A 13,823-nucleotide genomic window follows, 5' to 3' on the forward strand; every position below is an offset into this window, starting at 1 on the left:
GACTATTACAATATTACTATAGTCCCGTCGCTCTAATTTCCGGCAGCCAATCGCGTTGCAGGTCGGCTACATTTAAACGTGTGCGTCTTGTGATTCGCTTATCAAGACGTTATTCATTTCTTAAGGCTCGATAAATACTTAATATAATCGCCCGCCATTTTGGCTCTTTCGTTGGCGTTCGCAGAAAGCACACGAAGATGTTATTTGCCGCTCAATTATTTGCTTAATTACAGTTGGTTTGATTTATTATCATAGGAGCTACGACATGATAATGTTTAACGGTAGCTCGGCAACGAAAGAACAAATATGGCGAACAATATTACCTACCCAGACTTTATAGAGCCTTCACTTACTAAGATGTAATCAAAGAGGAGGAGTCACGCCACCGGGAATAACAGTGTCACGACTATAAATATTAGAACAAATAAAATGCTTAAGTACAATAAAATATTAACCGACATACGAAAATACTAAACATTCTTAAAAATGTATTATTGTACCATCTCATCATTACAGATATTCCGCTAGATGGCAGTAGTGTGTTATGACGGGTTATTCTCTTGTTACCAGTTGTGCCAACTATACAATCTTCATTGAACTCTATGGACGATTACTAGTCAAGAAGGCTTTGTTGATTCAGTTTCATTTTTATTAAAACAGTTGCATTCCACTTAAGTTATCAACATATATTAAACTATTTCTATAGTAATACTTGAATATCCATAATCTCATATAGCAGAAACTATAACCTAACCTAAATAAGAACCCCTGTAAGAAATCTACCACAAGTCAAAAAAACACTGTTCTCGGGAAATGAGGAGCTTAGAAGTCAAGTGTCTTGCATTTTAACATCATTGAAGTATCATCTATGAACAGAACATTAAATTAAAGTTGTGGCATTCTTCTGACTTGTAGAATACAAAATATACCTTTGCATTAACTCAAATCAACTTTTCTGACTTGTGCCAGTCTTCCTGCAATATAAACAAGATAAGTGATACAAAAGTTTTAATTACAAATGATGAAAAAAAATGAACCATTTTGAAAGGTACAATTATTGAAAGTACATTGTTGACAAACACAGAAACAAATGCTAGGGAGATAGTAAAAAACAAATGCTGGAGAGGTGATAAAAATTGTAGGATAAGCAATCATGATTGGTTGAAACACGTTGTTCCGTACCGTCTTATTGATCAAAAGTAGTATGACGTAGTAAAAGTATATAAAAACTGGCCCTTCTTATTGCGTTCTGTGAAATAATGAATTAATTTCACTCTTGAAGACACAAGAATTAGAACTGCATAATGCTACACTTGTGTTCATCTTGAAGCGACTAAACCGGAAGTGACGTGTTGTCGCTAACAGCCGAGGCTCTGTTGCCACATAGTCATCGCGAGAATTGCCCTGTACGTAATTTGACCCCACTCTGAGCGGATCCTGGTGCCGTACTGAAAGTTTCGGCAACAAGGAAAATGTTGCTGCCAACCGGGAATGAACTAGGAGCCAGTTGGTTTACTAACTACCTGGCTGGCTGTCTCTTTGATATTGCTCTGTCGGGTTGTTAATGAAGGCGGGATTTGAGCCAGTAACATTTCTGAGAGTGGAATGTGGAAGCTGTCAGCACCTTCAGTCCGGAAATGTTACTGATGCTGGAGTGAAGAGGAGACTGATGTGTGTCAGTGAAGTATTCATAACTTCCTCGTAACGAGGTGTGAACTGGGCCTTTCATTGTATCCTGAAATACTCTGCGTTACTTACTTACTGGCTTTTAAGGAACCCGGAGGTTCATTGCCGCCCTCACATAAACCCGCCATTGGTCCCTATCCTGAGCAAGATTTATCCAGTCTCTATCATCATATCCCACCTCCCTCAAATCCATTTTAATATTATCTTCCCATCTACGTCTCGGCCTCCCCAAAGGTCTTTTTCCCGCCGGTCTCCCAACTAACACTCTATATGCATTTTTGGATTCGCCCATACGTGCTACATGCCCTGCCCATCTCAAACGTCTGGATTTTAAGTTCCTAATTATGTCAGGTGAAGAATACAATGCGTGCAGTTCTGTGTTGTGTAACTTTTTCCATTCTCCTGTAACTTCATCCCTCTTAGCACCAAATATTTCCTAAGCACCTTATTCTCAAACACCCTTAACCTATGTTCCTCTCTCAAAGTGAGAGTCCAAGTTTCACAACCATACAGAACAACCGGTAATATAACTGTTTTATAAATTCTAACTTTCAGATTTTTTGACAGCAGACTGGATGATAATAGCTTCTCAACCGAATAATAACAGGCATTTCCCATATTTATTCTGCGTTTAATTTCCTCCCGAGTGTCATTTACTGTTGCTCCAAGATATTTGAATTTTTCCACCTCTTCGAAGAAAAAATCTCCAATTTTTATAGTTCCATTTCTTACAATATTCTGGTCACGAGACATAATCATATACTTAGTCTTTTCAGGATTTACTTCCAACCCTATCGCTTTACTTGCTTCAAGTAGAATTTCCGTCTTTTCCCTAATCGTTTGTGGATTTTCTGCTAACATATTCACGTTATCCGCATAGACAAGCAGCTGATGTTACGAAAAAAATGTCGTGGCATGCAAAGTACGATATTCTAATTATTTGTAAAATTTAGACTTACTTAAAAAAAATAGGCCCAATTCGTGTAATAAGCGATACTCACGTTTTAAGCACGATACAGACATGAGTCTTCGACCTTCTCTTGTACAAAAAACATAGAGAAATTGCTGCAATTCTGAAGAAACTTACTTTCAAGGTTGTAATAATTGCTCATGCCGAAATAGTTACATTTATAGAACTACAGTCTTACTAATAAACCGTGTATAGTTTTTTATACGAGACTTATGCAGAGTTCAGACAGCAAACGTTACTAATAAACCATGCATAAGCAGCGGATGTATAAACAAGCTGTAACTATATAATGGGAATTGCTTTGGAAAAGTTATATACACGAAAACCCATGTTTAAGCGTTGTATATATAGAAAAATGGCCGCCCCTCTAACAGCTGTTCGTATCGACTGTCATTTTATGATTATGGTTGCCTTTGTATTGTATTGTATTGTATTGTATTGCATTTATTAACATTCCATGGTATTCATACATGCTTACAGCTACAATATGGAACAAGTCAAAAAACTTTATATTATTATAAAATCTTAATTTATAGTCACAGTGTAGATGAAATATATACAGAAGAGATTTACAATATAGTCTACTAGTACAACACAAAGCTTTAGTATCAATTTCATGAAGCGTTATTGAATGTCATGAATTCACCTACAGAATAGAAGGCGTGAGGAATTAGGTACTTCTTTAATTTGACCCTAAATAATTTTATGTTTTGAGTTTCATTTTTTATATCGATAGGGAGGCTATTAAAATTGTTTACTGACATATAACGCACTCCTTTTTGATAGCACGATAGACTTGCCGATGGAATATGAAAGTCGTTTTTGACTTGTATTTATGCTATGAACTGTTGAATTAGTTACAAAGTTTTCACGATTACATACGAGGAAGACTATTAATGAAAATATATACTGACAAGCCATGGGCATTATTTGTAGTTTTTTGAAAATAGTCCTACACGATTCCCTAGATTTGGCACCTACTATTATTCCGATTACTCTTTTTTGTAATAGAAATATATTGTTACTATCTGTGGAATTTCCCCAGAATATTATTCCAAAACTCATTGCCGAGTGGAAGTATGCAAAGTATATTGTTTTTAAGGTATTGATATTTACTATCTTTTGCATAGATCTAACAGAAAACAAGCTGAATTTAGTTTGGGGGTAATTTCTTTAATATGATTTCACCAATTTAACACATTATCGATTTTTAAGCCAAGAAATTTGTTTGTTGTTGTTGTTTCTAATAAGGATCTATTATTAATTATTGCGCTAGAAATTTGCGACGTTGAATTTGGACAGGATTTAAATTGAATTATGTTAGTTTTGTTACAATTTAATACTAATTTATTGACTGAGAACCAGTCACATATTTTGAAGAGAATTTCCTCTGTTGAAGATTGGAATGTGTTGGAGTTATTGGCTGTACTTACTATACTTGTGTCATTTGCAAATAATATGGGATGACCTACATCTTTTATTGGGTGGGGGTGACCTTGTACCTTGTGACCACAGAAGAACAAACCAAAGAACACAGAAAAATTAGAATAATATTGCTGTAGCTTGTACTCTTTGACCAAAATATAGTGTGGTAATCGATTAGAGCCAGTTGTACTATCGCTACTTAGCACGCCACACTAGAGCGATCTACCGCATGCAAAAGAGAACCTCAGATATTCTATTACCTTTCGTAACGAAGTAATACCGAAACTATGACGTAGCTGTGTAACAGCTGTGTAATACTGTTATACACGACGTATGTAGTGATTAATAGTAAGGAATTTACACACGACTTATAAACGAGCTACTCATTGTATAAGTATAAGACAGTTAAACGTCTGTATAAAGAGTTTTTATTAGTATGACCGCTAGTGGCTAAACTGAAACTTTATATCATAAGAAATACTAGTGATGTAATAGTAATATGCGTTACAAGAGCGGTATGTTGAGGTTTTCATGTTCGAGGAAAAGTTTGAAAAAGCGAAACGTAGTTGAGCTTTTTTAATTTCCGAGAATTGAAAGAAAACATACCGCTCGTGTATCGTACATTATTTTGTGCGAAGATCGTTTATTACATACCTGAAAGAGGACTTTCTAATTCTTTATTGCGTTATTTCACGACGCTGTATCAACATTTAGGTTATTTAGCGTCTGAATGATATGAAGGTGATAATGCCGGTGAAATGAGTCCGGGGTCCAGCACCGAAAGTTACCCAGCATTTGCTCGTATTGGGTGGAGGGAAAACCCCGGAAAAACCTCAACCAGGTAACTTGCCTCGACCGGGATTCGAACCCGGGCCACCTGGTTTCGCGGCCAGACGCGCTCACCGTCACTCCACAGGTGTGGACACTTTCTAATTAGTTGCAATAAAATATCCATGTTGGTTTCTGTTCAATGACGGCAAATTTGCAAAAGAAAAATATCTATCTTCAACATTGTTGCTTTAAAATTTTTTCTGTGTTTACTATACTCCAGCAGGCCGTGATATACTTCTGTCTTTTTTTTCCCCCACTAAATGATGAGTCTGGAATCTTGTTGATTTTTTCACGGCTCCCTTAATGTTACTTGCATCACGAATGCAGTAACTTTAGTGGAGTTGTAGAGTTTACTTAATTTTTGCAAATATTTAAAAACAATAATTAACAGTGCAATTTAGGTGAAATTCCAGTGGTAAGTTTCCAATTTATAATTATTGCTATATTGAAAGTCTCTAAAAATAATATGTTAAAAGCCTAAAGCAGTAAAATCAATATGTCACTTAAGCGGTAAGAAGAGGGAAATTGTTATGTGTGTTACTCTGGGAATACTGAATGTAGTATTTCACACTTACCGCGTATTGGTTTTGTGCGGAAAACAAGCAAATACGCACGATCTCGCACAATAGTTATTTACGTTTCATGCGCCAAAAGTGCGTTGAATTTCGGAACGAATACCTGACCATGCCGAAATGTAGTAATTATACACCTGGTAGCAGTCCTTTGATGCATGTCATTAAAGTACACTAGTCATTAAAGTACAGGTCTTCAGCCAATCACAAGCCAGCTTTGTACCGTTATATCGGTTATTGTCGGATATGCAATCGACAATTAGCGAAAAGTCACGGAGGCTGGAAATCAAATACTGTCGCAGAAGGTTATGGTCTGTTACTATAATAATTAGCGTTAATTGTAAATATTATTCAAATAAATTCAATTTGTCATCCTGTTTTTCAATTCTAAATCAATTTCCAGTTTATATCAGACTAATGTTCATTCTTATTCTGTGCCAAGGCCAATGACATTCAGCCTCGGAAAAAATCAATACTTTCGCGTCTGCGCACATCTCACAATTCAGGTCAGTTCGCACATAACCATAAAAAGACCTAATTTGCAGTACTTTCAAGTTAGACATATGGTCGAGCATAAAAGTCGTATGAAACTAGCCTATAATGGCAATTAAGACGCTCGTATGAAAGTTATGAAACTCGCTTTCGCTCGTTTCACAAATAATCATACTTGCATCTTAATTACTACCATTATAGGCTCGTTGCATAATGTACTATTATGCTCGACCATGCCGAAATGTAGTTATATATACACATGGTAGCAGCACTTTAATGGACCTCATTAAAGTACACCTATTCATTAAAGTTCAGGTGTTCCACCAATCAGAAAACATCATTGTAGCAATATGAAAGCGCAAGTATCGATTATTCTCGGATATGCAATCGAAAGACAACAATAAATCACCTATATTTGAAATAAAGTCAATTCTATTACTATAATAATTAGCGTTAATTGTAAATAATATTCAAATAAATTCAATTTGTCATCTTGTTTTTCAATGTCTAATACAATTTCAAGGTTATATCAGGATTAATGTTTATTTTACTCTCTAGATTATATCAAGGTCAATGTCGATATTAGTTTCTCGGAAAAAATCAATGCTTTCGCGTCTGCGCACATCTCACAATTTACGAGGTATTGCACAAGGTCAGTTCCGCTCCTCAGTCAGATAAGAATAACATGAATACTTATGAATAATTTCAAGTTAGAAATATGGTCGAGCATAAAAAGTCGTATGAAACTTGAATATAATGGTAATTAAGACGCTCGTATGAAAATTATGAAACTCGCTTGCGCTCGTTTCATAAACATACTCGCGTTTTAATTACTACCATTATAGGCTCGTTGCATAATGTACTATTATTTTATAATACGCTGAAATGTGTAAAACAATTAATAAAGAAATAACATCAAACTTGTAGTGATGTGTAGTTTAATATCATGTTCAATGAATAAAGAGGTTGCTATGACAACAATTATGTATTGAATATTATAGCATGGTAAATCGTTTCATACTGTTAAATTTACGGCACAAGTTTTGCCGTCATAATGGAAGTCATGACGTTTCAGTTGGCATGGTAATATTTTGCGGTAAATTATGAACGATTTTCACTAACGTTGAAGACTGTTCATAATGATGAACTACAAAAAAAAAGATAACGTTTAACTTGTTACACCTTCTACCAGCTCTTCTTAAATTTTATTCCTAGAAGGACTTCATATTTAATGTTTGCGAATATATTCAAGAGGGAATAATCCATTTGTAATGTAATAACTATCAGTAAAGGAATTTTTTTAACAAAATAGCTATTTACACGTTTTTAAAAATATTTCATTACATAAAGTAGTAAAAAATGAAATGGTACAGACTTTTTTGGGCCTCTGCCATTGTTTGCCCTAAGAAGGTAATAAATTACTTCTATAAATGTGTCTTGAATTGAGAAAATTTCCATACAAGACTTTTATGGCTTAAAAATTTATCTACAAAAATTCGATGATATTTGGATAAAGGGAGATACCCATAAAAATGAGTTTTGAGTCAAATGAAAATTAAACATTAGACCCTTACTGCAAATAATTTTCTTCGCAAATAAAACACATCGAATGATAGTATTATTTTGTTTTTTTGAAACCCACTTGTAGAATTTAACTTGCAGGCCTATATTCTCCTGGGGAACAAAACTCTATCTGCACCAGAAAATTACTTCACCGTCTTTTCTCAAGCACCACCGAATTATATTGTAATAACTCTGCTTCTCTCAGAAACAGCTGAACTCCTCAGTTTCCTGTAAGAATTTTAAATTTCTCTACATGTTCCAAAGTTTATAGTCACAATCCTTCCCTCATCAGAAACACAAGGTTTGCCTCCAGAACACTTTTGACTTCTTCAAAATGTAGCTATAATATCTACATATAATTTGAACTGGTAATGAAAATTACGGGAAGACGGCTAAATGGATTTTAATAAATGACCCCTCATTTTGAAGATTGGAACTCAAAGTTTTTCAGAAAAATAGTGGTTTTCAGTGAAATGTCAATTTTTCAACATAATATTCCTATTTTCCAAAACCCATCTGTCGTCAGTGTTGAGAATTAGCTAATTGCATTCACGGCCGACTTGATGGTCGCTTCGCTTCTCCTTCGCTAAGGGAACATCAAGTCGGCCGTGTTGCATTTCAGAATAAAACAAAACACACACTACAGTAAACAATATTACACCAAGGCCATGATCTGCAAGAATGCTGACATATTTAGAGCTCAAATTAAATTGGTTATTAAAAACTTAACTTACTAAAAATAATTTACAGGTTCGATTCTGTGGTGTGTAATTTTCTGGGTACAGCTGTGTATTGGATATTAAAAACTACAAAAATTGAGGTGGTTTGATGACATTATTACCATTAGAAATGAAATAGCCTATTATTGTAGTTAATGCCACGATGTGACTATTTTCCATTAATTACTTACTGGCTTTTAAGGAACCCGGAGGTTCATTGCCGCCCTCACATAAGCCCGCCATTGGTCCATATCCTGAGCAAGATTAATCCAGTCTCTACCATCATATCCTAACTCCCTCAAATCCATTTTAATATTATCTTCCTATCTACGTCTCGGCCTCCCCAAAGGTCTTTTTCCCTCCGGCCTCCCAAGTAACACTCTATATGCATTTCTGGATTCGCCCATACGTGCTACATGTCCTGCCCATCTCAAACGTCTGGATTTTATGTCCTAATTATGTCAGGTGAAGTATACAATACAGTATATTTTTCATTAATTATATACATTAATGTTATACTGATGATATAAAAAGTGAAACGTTATGGGGTTATATAAGTAGATGTAGATTTTGACTTCTATATTTTACTGAGTGGCGGCTATATAGTATATGTTACTGAAAGCTATAAAACTTACGTCAGATAATAATATTATTAAAAATCAAATATTTTTATAATTATTAATTAAGTGGGGTTGGGTCTTTTTCATATATTTAATGGCGGTGTGGTGTAGATATTTATATGCGTGGTTCTCTTCAGTATTGGCTGGAGAGAGAGTATCTTTCATTATTATGGAAGCAAATAACATTCAGAATGTCTGGTATTCTTCATTGAAAATAAATCTGAAAAATGTTTATTTGAACGTCTAATATGCTTAGTTTGCAGCATTTGCTGCACAAGCCACTAGTATTAATAAATTCTGAGACATCGATTGGAAAAAGGGAATTTCATAGAAAAATAAACAAATATTTTCTATGACAAACTTCCACCCATTCGCCCTGATATCCATTTATTTACATGTTCCATTGCATTAGAATTTGTTGAAGCGAGTGCAATTGCACTAGAAGTGCACCGAGCGAAAGAAACTGTGTAATTACGCCGTTAAATCCGTTTTGTCAACACGTGTAAGAAATTCCAAATCCCACACGGATTTGAGCTTGTGTGTCACAATAGGCCTTAGCAGAATATGACACCATCTCACGGGAGATTATGGAAACATGCTGCGTCGTCGACGTCATTGGTACAAGATGAAATGACGCTTAGAGCGTCCGTCCCCTCGGTTGTTCCATTTATCACTGCTGCAGCCTTATCTCTCTGCCAGACGCCCGGGGCGCGCAGCTGCTCCTGCCGGCGGCGGGGACCTTCATTTGGCGAATTGGAACGAAATATTTTAATCAATCCTGTGACGTCATGTAACAGTCAGTTGCGGAATACCTATGTATGTTACAGTCGTAAATATACATTGGAATATTTCCCTGTTTATACAAGCATACAAAGCGACTCGCTTCTGCACGCGTGAGAGGCTTTTGAACGAGTCGTCAGGCTACTGCAATAATGAGTTGTTTTGTTTTGTGTACTGCCATGCATTTTGTATAAACATTAGATCTGACTTTTTCAGTTCCAGTGTAGTTTACAAATACTGAAGTATGAATAAAATGACGGTAATTGCGTTTGCTAAGATTGATGTTGCTAGGTTACCAAGTAAATCGATATAAAATAAAAATTATATATACAGAGTGTCTCAAGAACATCGTAGGGGAGAAGTGGGTACAGTGAGACAGGGAGAACAGTGAGACATTTTTTATTATGTGATAAATTTTGATGTTGAAATGTTTGTAACAGTGGAGTTGTATGTTGCATGAGTAAAGTAACAGTATTTTCATACTCGATTTGATTCTAGTTATAAATACGATGAAAGAGTAATGGAACGGAGAAAAATTCTCTCCGGCGCCGGGATTTGAACCAGGGTTTTCAGCTCTACGTGCTGACGCTTTATCCACTAAGCCACACCGGATTCTTCGTTCCATTACTCTTTCATCGTATGATGACGCAGAATATCTGCATGGAAATATCATATGTACTTCGGAACATTAAAATTATATATATATATATATATATATATATATATGATATTCGTAAATCACTTCGTGATTTAAGACGGCGCTTATTCCGTCGGATCCCGGCCAACTAGTCACTCATTACGAGCGCACCTCAGCACATGTGTGGACTTCGGTCCTAGGTTCATAGATATCTATGACGTAGTGCAGAGGGCGGCCACTAGAGGGAATCCAAGAGTTGGAACTTAAAACTGAGACGATTCTTCCGACGCCGGGGTGGAATCCGGTGTGGCTTAGTGGATAAAGCGTCAGCACATAGAGCTGAAAACCCGGGTTCAAATCCCGGCGCCGGAGAGAATTTTTCTCCGTTCCATTACTCTTTCATCGTATAATGACGCAGAATATCTGCATGGAAATATCATATGTACTTCGGTACATTATAATAATATATATCTAGTTATAAAGGTGTGTGATGAAAAAATAATTCTTAATTTTTCACTCTAGAAGTAAAATTTTGGCTTGTGTTTAATGAAGGTTATATTGGATATACGAATGAAATAGAAATATGAATGTTTTGTTACCTAATACTATGGTATTTGACGTTATGTTTGGCAAAGTTTCGTCTTTCTTGTTTTGATTTTGAAGTGATGGCTCCATTTTTAAACGAACTATGCGTAAAGGGAACAGTGAGACATGCCATTGAAGGGTACACTGAGACGTCTCACTGTTCCCATGTACCAATGATTTGCAAAAACAAACTGTAATTATATTACATTTACCAGTAACTAACATTAAAAATGAACATACTAGTAACCAATTTAGGAAATGTAGCTTAAAATAGTGGATACATTACATTTTAATGGTTTCTTAAATATAAAATTATTCACAAAATTTAAGAAGATATTAAAAAATAATAAAGAATTAAATTAAATTCTTATAATTATAAGCTTTGTTGTCACAAAAAATTCATTTTATTTTTTCGCAAAAGTTTGAAAAGTCATGAAAAATTCACTTTTCCAAATGTTCCAGATGTTTCAATGGTTTCGAAGTCAGACATCAAAATAATTCTAAATAAGCCTACAGAACATGGCAAGATAAAGATACAGCAAGTTTTTGTTTTCTTTTGAAATAAATGTAAATCATTTCAATGTACGTTAATAGACACTGTGGTGTCTCACTGTACCCTCCTGAATGGGAACAATGAGACATTTGCATTTTTTTGACAAACACGCATTTTATATTATGTCCTTTATCTATTAACATTTCTGTTTATGTATTATTGTACTCCATGTTTTAATGTATATTTCTATTGCACTTGATTTTAAAAACACTCGAAAATTCACTTGCATACACGTCTTAATATTTTGTGTCTCACTGTACCCACTACTGGCCTAAATACTTCAGGATAATATAGTTTGACTTAATCTACATCGATTTAACCTAATATACCTATACTTCGTTCCATAATGTCTGATAGGCGACGTAAACATTGCCGACAGAGAGAGAGAGAGAGAGAGAAAAGGATAGTTGCAATTGAATCACACAAAATCCATAAACAAAAAGCATGTCTGTATGTTTACTATGAGAATACACAAATTAAATATCAAGTTAACGTGTTACATACATACATACATACATACATACATACATACATACATACATACATACATACATACATACATACATACATACATACATACATACATACATACATACATACTTAGTTACTTACTTACATATGAGCTATTCCAACTCAAATCGACCGAAATATAGAGAAAATTGACCTTACAATTTCAAAATACAATGAAACTTTTTCTGTCTGTTGACAACTGTGATACAATGCTTTGTGCAAAGTTTGAGGCATCAGAACTTCATAGTGTTTAAATTAAAAATATTTAAATTTATCGTAGTTTCATAAAATTAGCAACTTTAAACTGTTGTAGCTCCGAAACCCTTTCACCCAATGATCAAAATCATGGTTTATTTTGATGCTGAGGAATTAAAGTTTATATTGACATGTAAACAGTTTTTTTTACTTTTTATGGAAGTGGAGAAATTTAGATTTTTCTTCATTAAGACGCCTTTGCCTAGGAAAGAATATTTAAAAAAAAAAACATAGTTAGATTCCGCATTGAAAGTACAAATAAACACGTACTTTTTTACTCGCGGTATGTTGATAAGAAAGTATTGAAAATATCAAATAAAGAAAATAAATAGTACGCGCGTGAACTAACCAGCTGACTGTGAGGCGGCAGATAGCCGAGGCAAGCAAGGCCAGGAGACAAACACGTGATCTTTCGCCTAATAGCGCATAGCTGGGCTAGCTTGATCACAAGTTTTCATAAACACAGGAATAAAATGACGCCCAACGCTCGCTTATCTTCAGCTCTTGGCCAGTGCGTGCGGTACTGCGCCGTTGAAGTCTAGGTGTGTGAAAATAATTTATTTAATACCTTCGAAACTTATTGCCGTACCACTAAGCAAACAATGCCGAATCCCTCTTAATAATGTAAGGTTTTTTCTCAATATTTTTTTACATTTTTACAAATGGGCAAAAAGCCTAAAAGTAAGTAAAATCAGATTATCTGTCTCTCTGTGTAAATTAACAATTAGTATTACTTCTTAACATAACCTACCAAATGTCAGCTTCAAAATGAGCTCTCGTTCAATGTTCTGCAGTAAATGGTTCCAGAGTTCTGAGCGCTGAAAGAGGCTTGTTTTTCTAAAATACGCTAAATTTGTCGCTCAATAATACGAAAACCGTTTGACTTTCGATAGTATATTTTTGAAAATGCACTCTCCTCAGCACCTTGTATAAATAGGGAAAAAATTAGAGTATAAAAAATGGGAGGTTTTTTACTGTTCGATTTCATATGGAATAGCCCATACGTACATACATACCTACATACATGCATGCATACATACATACATACATACATACATACATACATACATACATACATACATACATACATACATACATACATACATACATACATTCATTCATTCATACGTGTCCTTCCCAAGAGTAGGTTTTTCACTGCAAACCCAAAATTCTCCAGTCTTTCCTATTTTCTGCCTTCCTCTTAGTCTCCTCATATGATCCATATATCTTAATGTCGTCTATCATCTAATATCTTCATTTGGCCCACCTCTTCTCCCGTTCACCATTCCTTCCAGTGCAACTTCAATAGGCAGTTTCTTCGCAGCCAGAGGCACAACCAATTCCTTTTTCTCTTCCTGATCAGTTTCAGCATCATTCTTTCTTCACCCACTCTTTCCAACACAGCTTTATTTCTTATTCTGTCTGTCCATTTCGCTCCATTCTTCTCCATATCCACATTTCAAATGCTGCTAGTCGTTCATTGTTATGGATCGGATAAATTAAGAAATTATCGAGCTGCACTCTTCCACGGCCAGAAGTCACACACACGAAATGTTATGTTTTATTTAACGACGCTCGCAACTGCAGAGGTTATATCAGCGTCACCGGATGTGCCGGAATTTTGT

The 13,823-nt window shown here is 35.2% G+C and overlaps 1 non-coding gene across 1 annotated transcript; it reads left to right on the forward strand.

Annotated features, from left to right (window-relative positions):
• Positions 1 to 10,595: 10,595 nt before the first annotated feature.
• On the forward strand, positions 10,596 to 10,667 carry TRNAY-AUA (transfer RNA tyrosine (anticodon AUA)). Its single transcript has one exon. It is a non-coding gene; the product is annotated as a tRNA-Tyr (tRNA).
• The last annotated feature ends 3,156 nt before the right edge of the window (positions 10,668 to 13,823 follow it).

This window comes from Periplaneta americana, chromosome 4, assembly GCF_040183065.1.
Source record: "Periplaneta americana isolate PAMFEO1 chromosome 4, P.americana_PAMFEO1_priV1, whole genome shotgun sequence".
NCBI lineage: Eukaryota > Metazoa > Arthropoda > Insecta > Blattodea > Blattidae > Periplaneta > Periplaneta americana.